General features: G+C 26.0%; 1 protein-coding gene and 1 non-coding gene across 3 annotated transcripts in view; one reads left to right on the top strand and one right to left on the bottom strand.

Moving 5' to 3' along the window:
• The window catches only part of LOC127072451 (putative transcription factor SOX-15), a 141,358-nt gene that overhangs the window by 105,517 nt on the left and 23,341 nt on the right, over positions 1–12,500 (top strand). The gene's annotated exons all lie outside the window — the stretch shown is intronic.
• Positions 2,189–2,308, bottom strand: LOC127072469 (5S ribosomal RNA). Its single transcript, XR_007785470.1, has one exon. It is a non-coding gene; the product is annotated as a 5S ribosomal RNA (ribosomal RNA).

Here is a 12,500-nt window from a genome sequence, read left to right as displayed (position 1 = left end):
TGCTTCATTTTTTTTTCCTTTCTTTTTCGTACTCCTTTTTTTTATTTTTAATTCTTTTTTCTTCTTTCTTTTCTGTTTCTTCTTTTTTTCATTCTTTTTCGGAATGGCTGAGTGCCAGTAGTACTTACGGGTAGCGACGTATGGTAACTTGTGTTTCTTTATTTCTTACGTTTCGAGAATATCTTATATAAAACTTCTGTTTAAGTTAAGGGAGAGAGGAAGAGAGAGGAGAAAAAGAGAGAAAGAGAGAGAGAAGAAAAAATGAGAGAGAGGAGAGAAAATAAGAGAGAGAGAGAGAGAGAGAGAGAGAGAGAAAGAATTCTTCCGAATGGTAGTATACGATTCGTCCCAACAACACGAAGAGGGATAGGGGATAAAAGAGGGAGGAGGGAGGGATAGGGCCCCACCTAAACAACGACCGATCGGTACCTGAACCTCAGTATCTCACTATAATGGTGTACCATGGAAGAAAAGGCCCTGGAGATAACGCGCGGACAAATGTGTCGAAAGATTTAATGTATACCATAGACGTTTACTTAACTTAACTTAACTTAACTTAACTTAATTTAACTTAATTTAACTCAACATAGACGGGAAGGTTTTTTTTCTACACGGTGTAAAAATTAACTTATTTTTATAATGGACGTATATAAACGCTCGCCATTCGATTTGCACATACAGAAGTACACGTTTTAATTATTTTATTTTTTTATCAATTATTGTTACATTCCGTTAATATCGGTATTGGTTTTGGTATCCATATTTGGTATAGATATCGGTATCGGTATTGTTATTCATATTAGTATTAGTATTGGTATTAGTATTGATATTAATATTGGTATTGGTATCAGTATTTAAAATTATTTCTTTGCAAAAAGATGTTACCAATTACATTCATCAACAAATTTATGATGTCATCCGTAATTAATAATAATAATAAGTGAACGAAGAATAGTTTAGATATATTAGATAATTTTGATCGATACTTATCCATCTATTCAATATTAATTTTTGATATATAATTTTTTCTTATTTAATATTTTATAATATATTGTATAGTGTTTATATGCAATAATAACAAAGTAAATGTTGAGATAGAATATAAGCCATCATTTTTAATTTCATTCATTTCTCTTCATTTATCTTCTTCATTCTTTATTTATTTTATTCATACTTCATTTTGTTCATTTTTTATATATATGTATATATATATATTTTTTTTTTTATGTATACAGACACTTTCCATTTTATTCATTCGGCTCATATTTTTTTTATCTATTTTTGTTATTTACTTCTCATTTAATCAACTTCTTCGATTTATTTTTTTCTTTATTTATTTATTTTCATTGTAATCACTTTTTTCTTAATTGATTTTACTTTCATTTTTCATTTTTTTATTTTCAATTTGTACGTCTGGTAAGTTTCCTCTATGTGTATGTGTGTATTTGTTAAAAAAAAATTACTGATTCCAAACAAAAATTTCCGTAGTATAGATTTTAAAGTCTCTCGACGATACGCTCCGAATATTCTCATCTTTAAGATCATAAATCTGGGTCATAATTGGCACGAGCCGTTTAATCGAAAGAACATCAGGTGGCACGACCCAACGAGGTCAAGCCAATATTTCAAATTTCTTATTTCTTCGGCAAATTTTATTTTTCTTCAATTTTCTCTCTTCGCTTTTTATTCGTTTCGATTGAATAAGGTAAAGAAATAAAAAAATAAATAAAAATATATCAAATAGGAAAATATCAATCGTTTACTTAATGAATATCCGACAAGTCTACAATTTAATATACAAATAAATTGATTTTTATTATTCTTTCTTATAATAGTAATCATTATTATTTTTTCTTTAATAATAAGAAATATAAATAAATAAATAAATAAATAAATAAATAAATATTCAGAATAAATAAATTTTCAGCAAATTTCCATTATACACACATACACACACACACATACTATTACTATTACTATTTACATTACATCCTTATTTTGTATTGAATATGCTTAAAAAACTCAGATGAGATCGTTGAAATGTTTATGATCAATTTTATACATTCGAAATATCCAACAAAAACAAATTTTGATTATTACTTTTTTTTATCATCATCATCATCATCATCATCAATGTAGTCTATTTTTTGATTGTTGATAAGAAGAAAAAAAAAAGAAGAAAAAAAAATGTCAACAACACACGGTGTTCCCAAGCGGTCACCCATCCAAGTACTAACCGTGCCCAACGTTGCTTAACTTCAGTGATCGGACGAGAACTGGTGTTTTACAACGTGGTATGATCGTTGACCTATGTACTACAACTTTATTATGAAATTTTACTCTGCATTTTATTAATTTTATTAAACGTTTGTTTATATTATAAAATATATTTTATTATTAGTACTATTATATAAAAGATTAAATGATGTATACAAAATAAAAAAAAAATTCATATTCTCTATCAAACGTATGCGCGCAAATATACGACGTATCTTATCAAAAAATATCGTAAATCGTAATAATAATAATTTTAAAATTTATATATATATATATATATATATAAGATACAAGATTCATAATTTTGCAATCTAAAATAAAAAAAAAATAGAAGGAAAATTAATATACAATTATAAAATAAAATGAAAATCAATAAAAAAGATAAATTTAAAATAAATTATAAAATAAATATTAACAAAAAATATAAAATTTTTATCTCGAATTAATTTATAAATACCTAACGTACATTTTAAACATTCGAATCTCGTAATAACCAGAAGAAAAAAAAAAGAAAAGATTAAATATAGCTCACACTATATTGAATTAACTCCTGTCAAACTATCCACATTATCATATTTATCGTATAATTACTTAAATACTTACATACAATATCGAATTCGAATAATGTTATATAAAATCATGTAAATACGCATGTAAATGTAATATGAATATAAATGTAATATGACTAAATGTAATAAGAATATCACATTCCCCCACCATTTTCTTCTTGTACAACCTCTATTAACCTCGATGACACCAATCCGCCATTTTTTCAATTACGCAATGAAAGATCAACGAAATCGTGATGGCCCAACGAGTGCGAAAGACAAAGACAGAGAGAAAGAGAGAGAGAGAGAGAGAGAGAGAGAGACTGAGAAAGAGAGATAAAAAGAGAGAGTCAAAGAACGAAGGATAGAGAAAGAAAGAATAAACTAAGAAAGAGAGAGAAAGAGAGAGAAGAAGAGCGCACGCATAGAAACAAAAGAAAAGAAAACATACACGCATAGACACTCGTGTAACGATTCAAGTACTTACTTGTATATGTTGATTGAAAAATCAATGAGATAATTGAAAACGAGTGAGAGAGAGAAAGAAAGGGGAAGAGAAAGAGAGAGAGAGAGAGAGAGAGAGAGAGAGAGAGAGAGAGAGAGAGAGAGAGAGAGAGAAAAGAAAAAGAATTCACACACGACATACAAATCGACTAAATTTACATATTTCGTATCACAATCAGTGGTTTGAATCATTGGGAACCTAACCTAATTCAAAAAATGTTTATATTTATATATGTTTGAATATATGTACGTATATATATATATGTGTGTGTGTATATTACGTTGTTTAATACAAACGTTGAATAAATAAATAAATAAATAATTGCAATGAAATTAGTAACAAAATTAGATATGCATATAATTACTAAATAAATAAATACATAAGCATTGAATGATGTTTAAGATAACTTAATCAGTGAATGGTTTAAAATCAAAGGAAAAAAAAGTTTAATATTTTCATCTTTTCATTTGTTATATATAATAATACATATATATTCTATATTGTGTATATGTGTATATATATATAATGATATATATATATCATATTCTCATCCACCTTGCTGTTGTTATTTATCTCTCTCCCTCTTTCTATCTCTCTCATTCTTTCGTTATTGTATACTATTTACTAGTCTTTCTTTTTTTCTCTCCCTTTCTATCTCTTTCTCTTTCTCACACACTTTTGTATTGTATGTCTATCTCTGTTTCTCTTACTTTCTCTTTCACTTTATTCACTCATTATTCTTTTGTTTGTCAACCATCTATTTATCTCCTTTCTTTCTTTTTCTTATAATCTGTCTCTCTCTCTTTCTCTTTCTTATTTAATCTCGCTCACTCTTTAACTACTCCATCTATCTATTTATCTCTGTTTAAAATTCTTTTTTCTTTTTCATACACGTCTCTCTCTCTCTTTCTCTCTCTCTCTCTCTCTCTCTCTCTCTCTCTCTCTCTCTCTTTCTCTCACTCTTTCTCAATTTCTCTCTCGTTCTCTTTTTCTTACTCTTTCTCTCTCATTCTTTTTTCATTCTCTCTCTTTTTCTCCATCGCTCTTTTTCTTTCAATCTTTCTCTCTTACTCTTTTTCTCATTCTTTCTCTTTCTTTCTCATCGTCTCCATCGAGAGGCTAGCGAAACAATAGCACACCTCGTCGACTGTATATAATACGATGGATGAACTTCTAAGACTATAGAGAATCGGTTCTGCCCACTCTCTGTGAATTTCGTTTTCCGTAAAAATGGCCGTAAGAGAAAAGAGGTCGGGCAATATCTAAAAGGCAACCTACTTAAGTAAGTACTCACTCACTCACTTAGTTAGATCCTGTAGTATAAACGTTGCCAGTCATAGCGAACTATAGGCATTCGACGCCGGAGTAGTGCATCGCTTTTAAATCTTGATAATGTGCAATAATATGTATCCAGATTTAGAAAGTTCTCCGAGAGATCAGAAATTTTTTTTTTTCTTTACCTTGCCGATGGAAGGGGGGAGAGACTACCCTCCCACACCTTTACACCTTCTTCAAAGACACCATGGATCAACTAGTAAATTTTCTTTTTTTTTCATTTTTATTTTTTTTTAACTTATTCTTCTTATTTCTTTTTTATGGCGATTGTTGATGACGATCATTGACGATCGACGATCGATGATCGATGATCTATGGATCGGAAAGAATGATGATAATGGAACGTTATCGATAATTGTAATCAAATGGCGGACATATTTATTTATTTATTTATTTATTTATTTATTTTTTGGGGTAGGAGAATGAAATTATTCAAAAAAAAAATTTTCTTCTTTTTGGATGTGGAAATTTTGTAATCTTTGCGTATTCGAAATGAATAATATATTATATCTATATTGAAATGTGATAAATCGGTAGATAATAATCAATCGACTTCCGGTTAAACCAGAAGTATTTAACGATTTTTAATTTTTCTTATGGAACAACAAGAATATTTGTTTTTCTTTTTCTTTCTGTTTCTTCAATTAATTGATTAGATGTTTATACAAATTTGATTAATCGATTATTTATGAAAAATTATTAAACACGTATTAGATCAAATATTAATGATTAACGAGATATTTGCGTGTATAATAATTATTAAGTTAACTTTGTTTTTAATCGAACGATATCTTTTTTACTATTCAATTACTGTTTTTTATAAAGATAACTAATTAAAGTGTAATTAATTAATTAAAAGATAAAAAAGAAAAATATACAGATTTTTCGATAAAGAAAACAAAATATCGTTCGACTTTCGATTTCAAACGGAAGGACGATTATTTTATTTCGTTTAAAATGATTAAAAATATTTCATATATGTAATAATGAAACTTTTATATATATATATATTCTTGTTTTTTCTTATTTTTATTATTATAATAAAATAATAAACATAATTGAAGAAATATTCAATGTATTCAATTTTAATTTATTATAATCGACCTGTATATTCACAAAAACACAAGAAAAAAAATAGGAAAGTATATTTATTATTATATATATATATACATCTTATATATTATATAATACATATATATATATATATATATATTCGACGTGAGCTTCGAATAATATCGTATTACGAGCGAATAGGAACCTGTAACATGAACGACAATAATTCGTATCGATCGATGCACTTAGCGATGCACAATGCAGGTATGTATTTATGTATATATGTATATATATATGTATATATATATATATATTTATACATATGTATATGTATCGGGAAGGACATCTGGAAGGAGACTTTGATCTACGTTGATTGAATAGAAACTAACATATGGTGTGCTTACATACATATGAATGTAACCACGTCTACGATCATTTGGATCATTTGGATCATTTTATATGATCGATGTGATGTTGTATACACGCACATACATCTATATATATATATATATATATATATATATATATATATATATATAAAATGAACATAGAAATATATTGACATAATAAAAATATTTATTGCATGAATATGTATACATCTATTTTATAAATATATATAGATATATAAATAGATATAAAATAAATCTATTATATATCTATTATATATATAAAATAGAATATTAAAACTTATATGTATACTTAACATATACATGTACACAATATTTATATTATCGACGAATAGACACTATGATATAGTTTAGGGATTCTTGTTCCTTTTTTCTTTTTCTCATTCTCTCTCCCACTCTCTCTCTCTCTCTCTCTTTCTTTCTCTTTGACTCTCTCTGTCTCTCTCTTTCTCTGACGTCGTAGCTCGATTAACCCAAGACAAGGATCGGCTTCTCGTACGATCACGAAACTCATTTGTTCATTCTATATCGTCCGCGTAGCGAGTTCCTCGCATCCGTCGAGGTCGTTATGTTAAAAACGTGCTCTACCAAACCCCCACTCACTATCCTATCCTCACGTAAGAGGATCATCCTACTTCTAATCTTATCTAACTATTTGTTTAATTGGAGAAAAAAAAGAGAAGTTATGTATATTAAATCTTATACATATATATATATATATATTCATTAATATTATGTATTTTAACTATATATATATTAATAATCAATATTATATATACATACACACATATATGTATATATGTTTATATATATATCTATGTACTTTTATATATATATAATATATAAACTAATTATAAATTTATTTGATTAAATATAAACAAATAAATACAATGATATATAATACAAATTAAGAAAACAGCAATAATATTGAATATTGTAATGTATATTTGTAAATGTGAAAATAAATTTAACGAAAATAATGATTCCAATAAATATTTATCCTTTCGAAACGATCGATTGTTTAGTAAATGAAAAAGAATCAGAGATCAAAGTTGATCTCACATTATACATGCTGTTAATAAGGACACGAGCTTTCATTCAAGAGAAATCAGCTGATCTCTCAACAACCCTCTCTCTCTTTCGTTTCTTTAATTAAAAAATGATAGTCTGGAATAATTAATTTGCATATAAATGTACATGCATAAATACATACGTACGTACATACACACACGCTCACACAGAGACACACACACACATACATGTACATTTATTCTTAATTAATAATTAATAATTAATAACAAATGTATATATATATATTATAATAAATAATTAATATGTACATATATATATGTATATATATTTAATTAAACAAAAAATCAACATTTCGATAAATACAAATCCTACAAAAAAATCGATCGATCCGTAAACAAAGATCAAGAATCATAATTGATATCATTTCAATCTTTTCGATTTCTCGTTTAAAAGAGATCAGCTGATCACTATTACCATCTCTCTCTCTCTCTCTCTCTCTCTCTCTTTTTCTTTTCTTTTTTTCTTTTTCTTTCGTTTCTTTAATAGAAAGATAAATAATCAAGTAGCATAATAAATATATATTATAATTAATAATTAATTTTCATACTTATATATCAAATTGTATTAAAGAAAAAATCAAGATACAGATAAAAATAAATCCCTCGTAACAATCGCTCGATCGATCGATCGCCCGATTGATCAGAGCACGAGAAAAAGGAGAAAAGGAAAGAAACCAAAAAACAAGAACATCAAGAATCAAAGTTGAATCTCATGTTACACTCTGTCAACTCGAACTGAAGCATTCGTTCAAGAGAAATCAGCTGATCTCTCTACCATTCTCTCTCTCTCTCTCTCTATCCCTTCGTTGTACTAACAAAAAAAAAGAAAAGAAAAAAGAAAGAAACGAAACAGAAAAAGAAAGAAGAAAGAAGAAAGAAGAAAAAGAAAAGAAGTACTCTGGCCTGCTTACGATCTCCAAGGAACAGTTTGCCCGTAGTTCGATAAGACCGACAAAGTGTCTTCGAGTAGGAAATCGGTCCGCGCGGTCAGAACGCATAACGAGTCCACCGCCGACGGAATAAGTAAGAGGAAGTTCTCAGTCTCTCTCTCTTTCTTTCTCTCTTTTTTCCTATATTTCTCTCTCTCTCTATATATATATATTTTTCTCTCTTTCTTTCTCTATCTTTCTCTCTCTCTCTCTCTCTTACTCTCTCACTCTCTCAGTCTCTTTCTATCTCTTTCTCTATCTTTCTCTATCTCTCTCTCTTCCCTCTCTCTTTATATTTCTCTCTCTTTCTTTCTTTCTCTATCTTTCTCTCTCTCTCTCTCTTCTTATCTCGGTCTTTTTCTATCTCTTTTTTCTCGATCTCTTTCTCTTGTTTTTCTTCTTTCTCTCTCTTTCTTTTATTCTATCTTTCTCTCTCTCTCTCTCTCTCTCTCTCTCTCTTTCGCTCTCTTTCAGTACTTACTTACCTGTTGCTGCTGTTAAGCGTAGCAACATAACGAACCGTAAGACAAGATCGGGGTCCCCCAATAATTGCGCGTACATATAAAATGAGCCTGAGGGTGTTTGTGTGTTCTCTTAGTGGGTTCTCTTTGGAAATCGTTCGAGAGAGACCCACCGCACAAACGCATACATACATATGCACGTGTGTATGTGTATGTGTGTGTTTGAACACGTGTATACATAGGAAACGAACGTATTTCTAGGAGTATATGATACAATACTTTACTATTTTTATTGAATAGATATAAACGAATTTTTTTTATTGAGAATTAAATTCAGATTAAATTCTTTCTTTTCTATTTCTTTTTTTTTTTCCTTTTAATATTGACGTTATGGTGTTATAAATAATGGAATTATTATTTTTTATATTAATATTTGAAAGTAGAAACAAATATATATACGTGTGTGTATGTATGTATATGTATTTAATATTTATTAATTTTATTATTATTATTATTATTATTATTATTATTATTGTTATATATATATATATATATATATATACACACATATATGTATATATGTATATATATTTGTGTATATATTATATGTAAATAATATATTTCATATACATGTATACACTTTTTATTATACATTATATATATATATATATATATATACGCACACATATACCCGTTTTCGTATATACATTTGTGACCTTAGGTATTCGCATAATAGATACATATTATTATATATATGATTATATATATTATATATATATATATATATATATATATATATATAATAGTATATTTCTACTGTAGAAGTATTTAAATATCTTACTATATACATCAAATCTATTGATTTTAATACGTATTACAAGAACGGATATAAAATATAATAAGAAATACCCTTTGCGCACAATATTTACATAATGATACACTTTCCTAATACTAAATAAATTAGAAATAAATATAATTTTCTTTTAAATTAATTTCAATGCTGTATGATGAAACTATTTTTAATATCAATAATTAAAATTAAAAAAACATATATATATATATATTATATATACGTATCTGTGTGTATATGTGTAATATATAGTTAATATAAATTTTGTATCAAATATAATAGAAACATTATATATACACATACAAAAAACATATATATATATATATATAGATATATATATGCACATATATGTATATGTGTTCTTGTGTGTGTATATATATTATATGCATTAATTTTAATCTATATTATACATATAAACGTATATATATATTAATGAATAATATCTCTATATAAAATATTTTATAATGATATATATTAATACATATACATATACAAACATATACATTATCATAGAATATTATACATATTATGATATATATATATATATATATTATTATGATATTATGATATGTATTTATATATATATATATATATATATATATATATATATATATATATACGCTGTTAACTTTTTTTGGTATGAAATAAATTGAATTAAATTCTTTATGTTAAATTAAGCTTATAATGCTACACAAATATTATACATACACACACATAAAATATTCTATAATATATATATATATATATATATATATATATATATATATATAATATTCCACAAAAATATTCCATATAGTTCCAATAGTATTCTATAATCCTACACACACACACACATATATATATATATATAAAATATTTCATAATGGTATATATATATATATATGTAATATATAATAAGAGGAGGAAGGAAGCAATGGGTTGGCAAAGGCAAAGGCAAAGGCAATAATAAGCCATAAGCGCGCTCTCTGCATAGAATGCCGGGTAATGAGGTGGAGTCGAGAACGGAGTCTGGCCGCACCCTTACCGTACCTTCCGACCCACCTATCCCTCCCCCTCACTCTCCTCACCCCTACTCCTCACCAAACGTTTCACCTCTTCCTCCTCTCTTTAACGACAACAACGAGGAAGGACGGTACTGATGACGAGTATCACTAGTACCGTACTCTAACATCTTTCTGAAATACTATATATTCTTTTTCTTTTTTCTCTTTTCACTTTTTTTCTTTCTTTTTATTATTTCTTTTTATTCTTTTATTTTTTGATTTTTTGATACCTCATTTCTCAATCGTCATAACGATTCCTACTAGGCAAACGACAATGTGAATTTAATATATTTCATTTACGAGATTAGTATAAGTGTAATATAGGTATAGTGTTCGATAAGGGTCGTTCAAATTCGACATATATTTTCCTTGATCGTATTGGTATTTCGTACGTGAATTTATTTGTATTCCTTTGTAGAAGTAAGTTCGTCAATGGTATCGTTCATTCTATGTTAATGGAATTAATAATTATTAATTAACGATATTTAATGTTGTTATTATTATAGAATTATTGTTAAATTATTAATCGATGATTATGTTGATTTATGAGTTTATGAAAATGTTTAGTCAATGATTTTACTTTTTTATGGTATAATTGTGAAATAGAATTTGTCGATTTATGAGTTTGTGAAAATGATTGGTCAATGATTTTTTTATGCTGTGGAATAGTTTGTCAATTGGTGAATTTATTGAGTGATTAATCAATAATTTTGTTGGGTCTATGGACTGGTAATCTACGAAACGATTTAAACAATGATTTTGTTATGAAAGAGTTTGTCAATATCAGAGTCTACGGATTAATTAATCAATGATTAATTTACGAATTCTTGTGTCTTTGATTGAATGTTTGTCAATCAAATACGAGTGTATTTTATAAATGTGAAGATGAGTTTGTCATGCATATAAAAGTTTATGAGTGACATAATTTGTGACAATAATATTTGCAGAATGATTACGGGATTCATTGATATCAAGAAAGGGATATTTATGAGAAACTTATGGAAAAAAAATTTTGTCAAATATTAGTACTAATTATATATAATTATTATATATATATATAATAGAATTAATAATTAATAATATTGATATGTATAAATAAATTTACATATTATTAATAATATATATATTTATTTTTTTATTAACATATATATGTGTGTGTATGTTTATGAGTAATGTTTATTATTGTTATCTATTTCCCGAAATAAATGATCGATGTTGTAGAATTTAATCGTTATCGAAGTTATATATATCTGTATATATAATGTATATGTGTGTGTGTGTGTATAAACGGTAGATAATTCATTAAGATCATGTCCGAGCTATATTCCGATGGTTCACCATAGATAGCCGTTCCGCGAATCAAAATAAAAGTATAGTTCGTTCACCTTAGAGCCATTATGTATATAGTATATAAATAAATAAATAAATATATATATATAATCGGATACATATATATTAAAATTTGTCTAAGAAAATAATTATAAAAATAATATATAAGAAAAATTTCAATCAAATTTTTCTAAAATATCATTTGAATATTATAACAAATTTTTATATCGTTAATCTAAAATTCTATGTACCATATGTGTGTGTGTATATATATAAATATATATATATATATATATATATATATACATATGTATGTATGTATAAAATAAAATTTTAGAAAATGTTAATAATATATATTTGTAATAATATATGTATAATAATAATAATAATAATAATAATAATAATAATAATAATAAATAATATATTATTGTTATTATATTTATTATTATTATTAATATATATCATATTTATCGAATATTATCATTACATTTTTTAAAGATACTATTTTATAAAAAATTAAGTATATATATAAATATATATGAATATACATAATAATACATAATTCTATATATATATTATATGTATATTATATATATATATAAAATGTAAATGTATATATGTATCTAGGTGAAATAAAAAGAATTTTCAATTTATAATTTGCAATAGTTAATT

This window comes from Vespula vulgaris, chromosome 25, assembly GCF_905475345.1.
Source record: "Vespula vulgaris chromosome 25, iyVesVulg1.1, whole genome shotgun sequence".
Lineage (NCBI taxonomy): Eukaryota > Metazoa > Arthropoda > Insecta > Hymenoptera > Vespidae > Vespula > Vespula vulgaris.
This window is presented reverse-complemented; position numbering and strand designations above follow the sequence as displayed.